The sequence below is a fragment of the Sus scrofa genome, chromosome 2, assembly GCF_000003025.6.
Source record: "Sus scrofa isolate TJ Tabasco breed Duroc chromosome 2, Sscrofa11.1, whole genome shotgun sequence".
Taxonomy (NCBI): Eukaryota; Metazoa; Chordata; class Mammalia; order Artiodactyla; family Suidae; genus Sus; species Sus scrofa.
This window is the reverse complement of record NC_010444.4, coordinates 3,884,093-3,896,413: the sequence shown is the minus strand read 5'-3', so window position 1 is coordinate 3,896,413 and position 12,321 is coordinate 3,884,093.

The following is a 12,321-nucleotide window of genomic DNA, read 5'->3' as shown; positions in this document are numbered from 1 at the left end:
AGCCAATCTCCAGGATTTTTTCCTCTTCCTGAACTGAAATTCTGTCTCCATCCAAAAACAACTGCTCACCACCTACTCTCCCAGCCCCCGACCCCCACCCTCCCACTCGCTGTATCCGTGACCTTGACCCCTTGAGGGGCCTCACATAAGTGGGAGTATGTCACATGCGTCCTTTTGGAGGCACCTGGCCCATTCCACGGCACCGGGGTCCCTCCAGGTCCACCCACGCTGGAGAATGTGTCAGAACGTGTCCTTTCTCTTCGGGGCTGAGTAATATTCCCCAGCGAATGGTTGCTTTCTCTGTGTTCCTTTCTGCTGACCCTGAGATTGTCGGGGTCAGGCGTGAAGTCTTCCTTATCTGCTTGTTCCCAGGCCCTATCTTGGAACTTGGCCCCGAATAAGCCTGACTCAGGATGTATTTACGGAAGAACTGACTGAGGTCCAGATGTCTGGGTCTGGGCCCTGTTTCTGCCACTTGCTGGCTGGGTGGCCTCTGCAGGTGCCTTGTCCTCCTGAGCCCCCACTTCTGCATCTGTGGATGGTGACCCCCTCACAGGGTAGCTGCTGGGGTCAAATGCCATGACCGTCCTTCGAATGGTGGGGTGCGCAGGGGTGGGTGTAGACACTTCCTGATCCGACCCAGCCCCAAGGCCTGACCCCAGCCTGACCCAGCTCCCGCTCGGCAGGGGTCAGGTGCGGTGGCCGTCCTGTGGGTTCAACCTGGCCGCACAGGATACTGTAATTACCACCTGTCTTCTGAGATAAAGCTGCGGGGGGGGGGTCCCCACATTCCGTACCTGGTAATTCCATTGATAAGCCCCCGGGGCCAAGCTGAGACGTCTTACACCCAGGAATGCCGGTGAAAATGATAGCAGCGGGAAAATTGACCCAAACATGCTGCACGCAGGGCGTAATTTCAGATATGTGCTGAGAACTTCTCTGGGGGCTAGAGGCTCTGGGATTCCAACTGACCCTGGCGAGAGGGCGAGAGGGTTGGGAAGTAGGCTTCCTGTAGGTGAGAACACAAAGCTGTGAGGTCAGATGGCAGGGAATAAAACTCAGGTCAGCCTCGAGCTTCTTCGGTGACCTTGGGCACCTCGCTGAACTGCTCTGTGACTCAGTTTCTCCATCTGTAACGTGGGGATATGAATGGCTCCCATCATTCTCTGGGGGGGGTGGATTGAATGCACTGAGGCTGGGGGTGTGCCTGACACATATCAAGTTTCCCAGAGCCTTCTGGCTGTGTCCCTGCCTCTGAGCCTCAGTGTCTCTGTCTGTAAGATGGGGTTGCCCCCCTGCCCACCCCCAGCTGTGGAAGAATGGCTTGCTTCATCCTCTCCCCATCTTAGGTCTGGAGAACTGGCCACGTGGTCTTTCCTGATGGGGGAGCTTCTCAAACGTGCCTCTTCCAAACTGGACTCAACCTGCTCCCCTGAGGTCTGTGTATCTGAGCCTCCACTGGCATCCCCACAGGTGACTCGGGGACAGCACACCTGGCGTGTCCCCCGGGACCTCCAGCCCGCACTGCCCGTGGCCAGCTTCTCACCCAAGCTGGAGGAGACCCACCAAGAAGCCCCCCTCGGAGAATGGCCAGAGTACAGATCTGAGGTTTGAATTTCCGTCGCCCGGCCAGACTAATTCAAGGTCCCACCTGCGACAGAATGGGCCCTGGGAAGGTCGTGCCCTGTGCTGGGGGTTCGACGCCTCCCCCGGGCTCCCCGCACTCGAGATTTCCCAACACGGCCCAGCTCCCGGGACCACCTCCTGGCAGGTGCCACCCTGCCCACATGCCTGTCCTTGGCTCAGAGTCCATCTTCCCTGGAGCTCAGACTCTGCCTGTCGAGCCTGTTGGGCGACTGGCCTTGGCCCGGACCCAGCTGTCCCCGCGTGCACATTCTTCCTTCCCTAGGAATGTCCTGGCTCCAGGTTCCCACAGAGGTGCCCGGCTCGAGGGGAGTGACTCGGAGCTCTGGCTGCTGTGCTGCTGCAGAAAAAGCCATTCTTTTGAACTCGGCTAAGTGAGCCCACGAGCGGGGGCAGAGCTGAGCTGCAGGAATTCCTGGGTCCACAGGCACTCACTCGGGCAAGGCCGCCCTCCCCTGCGGGTCAGCAGAAACACCGATAGAGACCCATTCTAATTAAAGGGACCATTAAGCAGGGGCCTTTAAAACACGGCCATTTCCTTAGGTCCTCTCTTGATACAGATTAATTCCCTGAGGAAGGAGCAGGGTTGGGGGGCGGGGAAGACCCCTTAGAGGGCCCGTTCTTCCCACCCCATCACTCACTCTGCATTTGTCTACAATGTCGTCTCACTGGTCATTTAAGGACTCCCGGGAAACCTCTCCGGGCCTTACCGCAGCAGCTGTTTGATGGGAACGTTGTCCCTCAGCCCCCATCACTCCTGGGGACAGATGACAATCAGGGTAGAACAAGATAGCTGAGACATTGATGCAGCCAGGGGACAGTGCTGGGGAGGCCAGGGCTGCTCTGAGAGGCGTGTGGACCCGCAGGCGTGCCTCCACCCCCCAGGCTGAATCCGCGTATCCTCCGTGTGCCAGGAACTGTCTTGGCCACCAGGTCAGGGCCTAAAACGGGGCTGGCTGGTGCCCTGCTCCACGAGGCCATGATTCCACTCTGCTCGAGATGTTTTGTGACGCACATGGCCTTGCTCTGCCTGCGTTCCTGTGTGTGCGTGTGTGTGTGTGTGTGTGTGTGTGTGTGTGTGTGGTAGAGAGAGAGGTAGGCAGCTACCTCATTCTCCGATTGTACTGGTTTCTACACTCTTGCAACTGTCTTGGCCCAAAGCGGCCACAGCTCCAGAGCTGGAGAGGAGAGTCAGACCCTAGGGGGCTTCATGACAAAGCCGAGTGGCCATCTCATCGAGTACAGAGCCTCAGACCCCAAACATCCCCAAGGATCCGTTGCCTGGGTTACTGGATTGCAAAATCTACCATTGATTCGTTTTGTCTGTCGTGAGTCCAGAAACGGAGGGTGCTGGTCCGTGTGCTCTGCCTGTGCTGACCTGGCTTTAGAATCTCAGACGAAGTCACTTTGGAGGAAAAATCACGAAAGCTCCTGGATGAAGCCATTGAGCTTTATCTCAAGGGCCTGGAGTACCTTGTGACACATCTTAAGATTAAAAACCCACATTGGTCCTGCCCATTGCCCAGGGTCACCTGATGGCCTCAGACAGACAGCGGTGAGGCCCAAACCTCCACGGGCTGAGCCCACAGTCACCAGCTTTAGGGCTGCTACCGTCATCCTCTGGGGCCTTCCCTGTGTCCTATTTGGCTTCCGGCTCATGGTCGGCAAAGCTGGCAGGGAAAGTAGTGCTTTTGGTTAATTAATCAGCCGAGGGGGTCTTGGAAAGAACAGAAGCGGGGGGGTCACAGAAGCAGACGGCTCAAAGGAATGACCTTTGTTGACCCACAGCTAGGCTCTGGTGCGACTGAGTCTGGGGTGAGCATGGTGGTGCTGGAAGCATTTAGGACTGTGGGCATGTCACAGTGGGCCGTAGTGGTGGGTCTCTGGGCACCCACCTCCTTCCACCTGCTCCTCAGAAAGGGCTCTTTGGAGAGCAGCGGCAGGCCAGGAGCCCCGAGGCCTCAGGCCACCTCCACCTCTCCCTCGCTGGCGGCGCTTAGGCCCCTTTGGCCTTAGGTCTCCCTTCTCTAAAATGGGGACACATCAGGACACTACCGGGGCCTATCCTCAGTAGCCAGTAGGTGGCGCTGATGGGCATGAAAGCCTTGGGAGGGGGTGTGGGTGCGGAGGAGCTGCGGGGGCTGGGGGTGGGGCCGCAGCAGGTGTCAATGGGAGGAACCCCAGGAGGGCGCTGCCAGGGCCCCCACGAATGCCTGGGCGGAGGGGCTGGCTGGGGTCAGGCTCGCCCCGCCTTCCGTGGAGCTGCAGACCCTGCCCGGGGCGTCTTAGCAGCGGTCCACAGGCATCCGCAGTTCAGTAAATGGGGCGGGAGGCGGGGGTCGGTAACGACGCCTCTCCTGCGTCACCCCCTGTCTCGCCGTCTCACGGAATGATGTCTCTGTCCTCTCAGGGGTTGTCTGGACGCCCCCTCGACTCTGTCCCGGAGCCTGTCAGAGACACCTTCCACCCCACCACCGTCTCCTACCCCAGACCGTGTGACCGTGGTCGCCTCCTCTCCTGCCCCTTCCAACCCCTTCCACGCAGTGACCGGAAGAAGCTTCTAAAGTGGCAGATAAGGTCCTGTCCCTGCAGGGTCCCTGCCTTGGGATAAAGTGCAAGGTCCTGACAAGGCCCGCAAGGCCCGTTGAGTTCTGGGGTCAGATCTTGGCTCTTGGCTGCAACCCCGCCTCGGGTGGGTCTTAGGTTCGTTTTGCCGCCAGGGTCCAGGCAGACGGGACCGACTGAGCAGGGCCGCCTCTCTCCGCTCTGGGCTTCGCACTGCCCCCTCTTCCCGCCCAGTGGCCTCATGGGGGCGCCGTATGTGTGTATGAGTTACTGCGTGTCAGGGGCGCCGAAGTATGGGAAGTCTTCGAGAATGTTCTGTAGTTATACACTCATGATTATCATTCACGTTGCCCAGGAAGCAATAATGAAGCGAATGAACAAACGGAAGGTGAAGGCATGAATAAAGGCATGAATAAAAGACACCCGGGCCGTGTCACCCCTGGTCCCTGGAGTCTCCAGGATCAATGAAGAAGGAGTCAGACAACCCGGGGTGCCCTGACTCATCTGCAGTTGGGGGGGGTCTTGGGTTGGCTATCTTTCCAACCTGACCTTAACCCTAGGGGATGCAATGGTGGCCAGAGGAAAGCCCCGCCCCCGGCTGCCCCGCCCCACACTGCCCCGCCCACCTCCCTTCTGAGGCCTTGATTCTGGTCTTCTTCCCCCCCCCCCCCCCCGCTGTGGCCCATCCGCATGCTCACTCTCTTTCAAAGGAGGAAGGGAAGTCCGGGAATCCGCAGGTGACTCGGTGGGCCAGGCTGGGACGGGGCTAGAAGCCAGATGCCCAGGGCTGTCTCACCTGACACTGTAACTATCTCTGCATCCTGGTCACTCCTGTGCTGGGAGACAGCGGGAGGGGACTCCTGATGTCATCACTTCTGGATGGGGTGCTTCCACAACCCCCATAGTGAGGGTCTCAGCTTTCATGCCCACGAGGCCAGGGAGCTCACCCCTTCTGAGAGAGCCTGATCGGCTGCCAGGCAGCTGCATCTGGGAGTTCCACCAGCCACTGAGCAGCAGCTGCTTCGGGATGTTTCTCCAGGTTATCAGCCGCCCTGCCTCCTGGGGGTAGCTCAGCTCAGGCCCTGCCCCTGCGGAATCCGGGCATCGTGGCAGGGGGCTCCCTGGCAGAGCGAGCTGGGGCCTCCCTTGGGCTCCGACCTTTTGGTGGAGCCCTTGTCGGGTCTGTCCCCCGGCCTGGGCTTCCTGGGGGACAGACGCTGCCCATGATCACGAGGGCTGTCAGGCCTGGGGGAGCCTGGGTTTTATCCAGAGTGAGGTGCCCGGGCCCTGGAGGGTCTGGGGGCGAGAACAGGGCATTTGTTATACTTCAGGGGAAGCCCCCTGGCTGTTGTGTGGAGAACTGGCTGGAGCAGGCAGAGGGCGGTGGGGGCTCCGCTGTGAAGCCAGGAATCAACCCTGCAGAGCCCGGCGTGGTTAGACCAGGCAGGATGACGCGGAGGTGTTTTGGAAGCGAGACCAACAGACTTCCTGGGGACAGACGCGGTCCGAGACTGGGCTGCTCCGTGGCACAAGGCCTCCCGCCCTCCCACCCGAGGTAGCTCAGCCAGCTTCTGCCTGGTTGTTGCCTGGTGCAGAGGCCAGGATGGTCCCAAGGCCCCAGTGACCTCGGGCGGAGAAGGCAGCTCACCCACTTCCTCCAAGGACGGCGGGAGGGGCTCCTGGACCGGGGCCGCCCTGGGGGGCTGGACAGGTCTTTCTGCCTCTCCGGTCCTGGGCTGGTGAGTGAAGATGTGGCTGTCCTGGAAGCTGTGGACCCAGGCACGGAGCGGCCACCAGCCCTTGTCTTGATGGAGGCGACGGGAGCATCCAGCCTGGAGGAGGTGACGCAGGGGAGGCTGGGCTCCTGAGAGCCCAGATCCACTCAGGAGCAGGCGTGCTCTCCTCAGCTCCTAGATCAAGTCGTGCCACGCCTCGCTCACCGCCTCCGACAACTTCCCTGGCCCTTAGGTCCGTGTCTGCTCTGAGCACCCGGAGGGCTGGCCTGCAGGGCGTCCTGTGTACGCTCTGTCCCCATCCCATGCTCTGGGCCTTTGCACAGGCTGTTCCGCTGCCTCCAGCAGCCTCTGCTCCCCCTCCCTTGCTACCTGCTTCTTGCCTTTGGTCCTTGGTTTCAGGTTGCCTCCTTGGCCAGCAGCGGGGGCCCTTCCCTGACTTGGCCGAGTCTGCCCCCTTCGCGCAATGAACGTGGCCTGCCAATGGTTGGGAGTGTCGCTGTTTGTCCTCTTGTCCACTGCCTGTCCCCGTCGAGTGCAGGGGCTTGTCCAGTGGGAGGGATGTTCCGTGGCGGGGGAGACCCAAAGCTGGGCCCCCGCAGTCCCTTTCTTGACTCGGGCCTGGCCACCTCATGGGGAGAAGGCCACTCAGGGTGACCTCGGCTGCTGGAGCCGGAAGAGGGGGCCAAGTGTGGCCTCCAGCCAGGGGCCAGGACCTGGCCTCACCTCGGGTGTGCCACAGGATGCCATGGGGGTCCCCCTGGGACGAGATGGAGGGGTTCTGGGACACAGCTTTTGCGGGGGGGGGACCCCGGGCCCAAGCTCTGCTCACCCTGACATCAGCCTTTCGAGTGGAAGTTGAAAAGGCCGTGGGCTTGGGGTGCCAGGAGGCGGACAGGAAACGGGCTCTGGACGGAAATGACATGGTCCCGCATGAATGCGGCCCTCGGCTGTACCTCACGGGGCCCTCTGGCCAGCACCAGGAGGACCCTGCACGACCCTGAGCTGGGAGGGGGCCAGGCGGCAGCCTGGGGATGGAACGGAGCTGCCACTGCCTGTGATGGAGGAAGAGAGGCGGGCCCGGCCACGCCACCATGACCCCTCGCTGCTGCAACCTGGGCCCTGCCCTGGGGCACTGGGTGTCTGCTGGCCGTCTGCTGGGTGCTTGATGGGTGCCTACTGGGTGCCTGCTGGGTGTCTTCTGGATGCTTTCTGGGTGCTTGCTGGGTGCCTACTAGGTGCTAGGTGCCTGCTGGGTACTTGCTGGGTCCCTGCTGAGTGCCTGCTGGGTGCTTGCTGGGTCCCTGCTGAGTGCCTGCTGGGTGCTTGCTGGGTGCCTGCTGGGTGCCTGCTGGGTGTCTTCTGGGTGCTTGCTGAGTGCTTGCTGGGTGCCTACCAGGTGCTAGGTGCCTGCTGGGTACTTGCTGGGTCCCTGCTGAGTGCCTGTTGGGTGCTTGCTGGGTGTCTGCTGGGTACTTACTGGGTGTCTGCTGAGTGCCTGCTGGGTGCCTGCTGGGTGCCTGCTGGGTGTCTGCTGGGTGACTGCTGGGTATCTGCTGGGTCCCTGCTAGTGTCTGCTGAATGCTTGCTGGGTGCCTGCTGAGTGCATATTGGGTGCTTGCTGGGTGCTTAGATCCTGGGGCTGGGGCCTGGCTGGCGGGGCACCCCTGCTCCCACTGCGATTCAGGCCCTTCGTTGGGAGGATGGCGAGGCTCCCCGAGGTCTTCCTCTGTGCCCGCAGCTCACAGCCCAGCCTCATTGAACCCTGTGACAACTCCGTGAGCTGCCAGAACCTCCATTTGACGGATGAGGAGACTGAGGCCCAGAGAAGCCCTATGACTTGCCCACATCCAGGACCCTGCTGCCTTCCCTCCTCTGTCCCCCCTGCTCTGCTCCCCCTCCTTTCTTCCATCTCTCCCCTTCCTCCTTTTTATTTTTTCAGCCTCATCCCAGGCTAGGGGCTGAATGGGAGCTGCAGCTGCCGGCCTACACCACAGCCACAGCCACGTCAGATCCGAGCTGCATCTGTGACCTACACGGCAGCTTGCAGTGATGCCAGATTCTTAACCCACTGAGTGAGGCCAGGAAGTGAACCTGCATCCTCATGGACACTATGTTGGGTCCTTAACCCTCTGAGCCACAATAGAAGCTCCTCTTCCTCCTTCAGTTTTTTTTTTTTTTTTTTTGGATGCACCTGCTGCATGTAGAAGTTCCCGGGCCTGTGATGGAGCCACAGCAGTGACAAAGCCAGATCCTCAACTGCTAGGCCACCAGGGAACTCCTCCCTCCCTCTTTTACTGTGTAATTTTTTTTTTATTGCGTGCTCACCGTGTGAGGGCACCAGCCAGGTCTTGGGACTATCAGGGTGACCAGGCCCTCCTAGGCTCTCGTAAGCTGCTTACAGGCAGGATGACAAGCAGGTTGGTCCCCAGGCCGACTCTGGCATTTTGGTGGTGGTCCCCTGGAGAAGTGTGTGCCATGGGGTTCTGAGGCAGGATCTGGCTTGGAGAAAGTGTGCTGCAATCCATTAGTGATGTCTGCCATGCACAGAGGTGCAGGGGCAGGGGCAACTGTGCTGTCTTGTAGGTCCTGGACCAGCAGAACCTCTAAAATGCATCCTGGCAGCACTGGGTGCCTTGCCTGGGCCTCCAAACCAATTCAGCCTTTTTTCTGTCTGTTTTCAGGTGAGAAAGCAGATTCTGTCTGTGGTCTCACAGCTCATCTGTGGCAGAGCTGGGATCTGAATCCAGGTTCCAAGGATCCCAGTTTTCCGTGGTGTCATGCCCTCTTTATTTTGGCCACTAGGGAGCTCAGAATGGAGCTTTAGCCTTGTTCTTCGGTGCCACATTAGCCTAGGGCCTGGGGCATTTTTGTCAGCCCCTCCTTTGGGCTTTATCCTCTCTGCTGGGCCTCCCGTGGAGCAGGCCGGACATAAGTTATCAACTATAAATAAAACCAAGACTTCCGTTCTGGCTCTCACTTTAGTTTCCTGGTGCATTTTTTTTTTTTTTTTAATTCCTTAATGGGGTAGGGCGGGGTGCGGAGAAACTCTTAATGGAAGATGACGTCATCATCAGCTGGCCCTGGGGGGGCAGCCCCCAGCCCCACAGGCCCACGCGGGGCCCTGAATGCTCCCATTATGAGGGGTAACCTCATTACACAAGCCGGGCTGCACGGTGGAATTTCAAATGGGGTTTTGTGGTTTCTGCCCTTCTCAGCAGAGCGCACACAGGCAGCTGCGGTCACCCGGCTTCCTCTGCCGCCGCAGCCCTGGCACCCGGCCAGCCCGGTGACCACCGGTTCCACCATGAGTCAGTTTCATTCTTAACTTTCTGACTCAGGCCCCTTTAAAGGGACAGCAGAGCCGATGCCTCTGGGCGGGTGAGCAGGGGGAAGCGGACGGGGCCCAGGAGGAAGCTTGGGGGTCTGGCAGGCAGCCGGCTCCGGAGCTGGGCCAGCGGGCCCTGCATCCCTCCGCCTTCCCTCCCCGGGGGAGGGGGTTTCCTGCCTGCTCCGGGCGAGGGGGGCTGTGGTCTCTCCCCAGAGGTGACCATCTGCGGGGCGGGAACCCCCGGGGCACTGGGCGCCCTCGCTTCTTGCCGAGAACCCCACTCTGGCCCAGGAGGCCAACGCAGCTTCGCAAACCTCCCTCTCCAGCCTGCCTGCTTCTCCCCACACTCCCCATACATCGTGCCCTGCCTCCTGGGTGGGGCAGCCCCTCCGCCCCCTGGCATGCTTGGCCCGGCTGCTCTGTGGTTCTCCTTGAGGGCACCTTCCTGTCCCGTGTCCCCCCCCCCACTCCCCTGGTGCCCTGCCAGGCCCTGTCACAGCCACTGGCTGGATCTCTAACCCATCAGTCTGTTCAACTTGCTCGTGCGTATTCACTGGCTCCCGCCACCCGAGGCAGTCCGCAGGGACAGACACACAGGGACACAACACGGGCCCCGGCACACAGTGGGTGCTCAGTGTGGTTCTTGGAAGAGAGTGGCCGAAGGGTCCTCCGTAGCCGTCCCCTTGTCGAGAGTGGGGTGGCTGTTCGCTGCAGAGGGGACCAGGGCCCAGGCGAGGTGACCAGTGCGTGATCCCGGGTCAGGGGGCTCCTGCTGGGTCAGGGCCTGTAATTCGAACCCCTTCTCCCCCCACCCCCCGGGGCTGGTCTCAGCATGAGTCCTTGTGGGGCGGGGGAGGGGAGGGAGCGCAGAAGAATTTCCTTCTTTTTTCCTCCGTCTGACTCACACTTGGGTTTTGAAGTTCCCCTTCTGGTCAGCGCTCCTGCTGAGGTTACAGAGTGGTCAGGCAAGGCCGGCAGGGCCTGGGTGACAAGAGGGAGCCAGGCCTTGGTTTCATTCACAAAACAGGACCTGCTCCTGCTTCCCGTGTCCTCCCAGCTCCCGTGGCGTTTGCAGGTTTGCAGGGGGCGGGGTGCTCGTGGGGCTTTAAGGGCCCCGAGGTCGTGCATCCATGTGGCCTGAGTCCCTCTGGGCCCCTCCTTCCTGCCTCCGGGTTCACTGTCCCTGGAGGCTGGGGCAGAGACGCGAGGTCGGGACCGGTGACAGAGGCCTCGGTGCTCCTCAGGCGGGCACCTGCCTCCCGTCTGATGGTCTCCTGCCCCTCGGGGTTCCCGCCTCCTCGGCTGGGATGGACCGAAGGACAAGGGAAGACGAAGGGCCAAAGAAAAGGATGCAATGAGGGCCCGGACTCCCAAACCCAGCCTCGCGCTCCTCCCAGGGCCAGCAGGAGCCCTGGGGTCTTGCCAGCATCACCCATTCTTCGTGCATCAGCCGGACCCGGGGTACCCCGGGTCCTGGGCACTCCTGGCACATCGGCAACTTGGCACAGTCCCGCTCACCTGAGCCGCCAGTCTGACGGCAGAGGCAGACACAGGCAGCCAGATGGTGAGAACACAGGGTGGGCAGTGCCTTAGCAGGAGACATGGAGAGGAGGGGTGGCCGGGTCAGGGGATCAGAGCAGCTTTCCAGGAGGAGGGGCTGCTGGGCAGACCCCCGAGGGTGAAGAGAGACTAGCCAGGGGGTAGGGGTTGGGAGAGGTGGTGGCCTCAGGCAGGCGGCTGGGGACGAGCAAAGGCTTGGGAGGGAGAGGCCCCCAGCATGTCGTGGAGGCCGGGAGAGGCTTCCGGGCAGCTGGGGAGAGACTGGGCTTCAGGGTGAGGCCCAGCATGGGGAGGCTGAGGCCGAGAGGGAGGCAGGGGCCCTGCTGAGCCGGAAAGCCAAACCCAGCAGCTCAGACGTTTCCCAAAGACGGCGAGGAGTCCTGGTGGGCTTGGTTTGCTTTGGGAGCTGGCTTCTGGGTGCGTCCTGGAGCAGGGGAGGGGGCAGGGGCTGGCTGCCCGGGCAGGGGGCCTGGCCCCGGAGGCCTTCCGCCAAGGCCTTGCCCGAGTCGTGGGGCTGCCCCAGAAGGATGCCGGGGACACAAGGGAAATCTAAGGGCTGGCACCTCAGCTGGTCTGGGAAGAGATGAGGCAGGTGGAAACAGGGCAGGCCTCAGCCCTGAGCCTGAAACCAAAGAGACGGGCCGGTGGAGCGAGAGCACAGCCAGCCCGCTCCCGCCTCCCAGGGCCTGGGGCCTCTCCCCAGAGCAAATCGGTGTCCCTAGAAATCTCCCTAGAGACTCGCAGCAGCTCTCTTGTCCGCGGCTCCCCTGACTGTGGATGCCCAGAGCGGCCGTCCACTGGCCAGTGGCGTTGGTCCCTGCCCTGGCTTGGCCACGCGGGTACCGTACTGAGTTGTGAGCCCCACCTGTCAGTTGCGGCCGTTTATTACTTGCAGAGATATTGGCTACCTTGCTTGGGTCTCCCAGTTAATAACGGAGAATGATAACATAGCAGGTAAAATAAAAGAGGTTGGCAGACTCTGAGAAGGGACTCGTAGGGTGTGGCCCGAGGAGGGGGGTGCCGGGGCCCCATGTCTGGGGCCTCTCTGGACCTCTTGCAGGGATGGGTTTCTCAGTGGCAGGGGGGGGAACCCCATCCGTTCTGCCGGTCTCCCCCCACTGGCCACGCCTCCTGCAACAAACCCCCGGGGCACCATGGTGGGTTCTTCAGCAAAAGGTGTCATGTTGACCTCATGCCCCCCCGCCCCTCCCCCACCAGGTGGGAGGAGACTGAGGGCTCTGGAGGACAGTCCTGCCCAGGGTGGCACAGGGCGGGGTGGTCCAGGGGCCTCTCAACCGCCCTCCTGACCGTCCCCTCCAATTCGTGGTGGCTAGAGGCACTACATCCAATCATAGGAGAGAAGCATTTTGAGATGCAAAAGCTGTAAGATCTTATTATGATTATGGAAAACACAACCAATCACAGCTTTAGGAGGCTGAGCTGCTCCTCTGGAATTCCCTCTTATCCAGCGATCTCAAAGCACCGGCC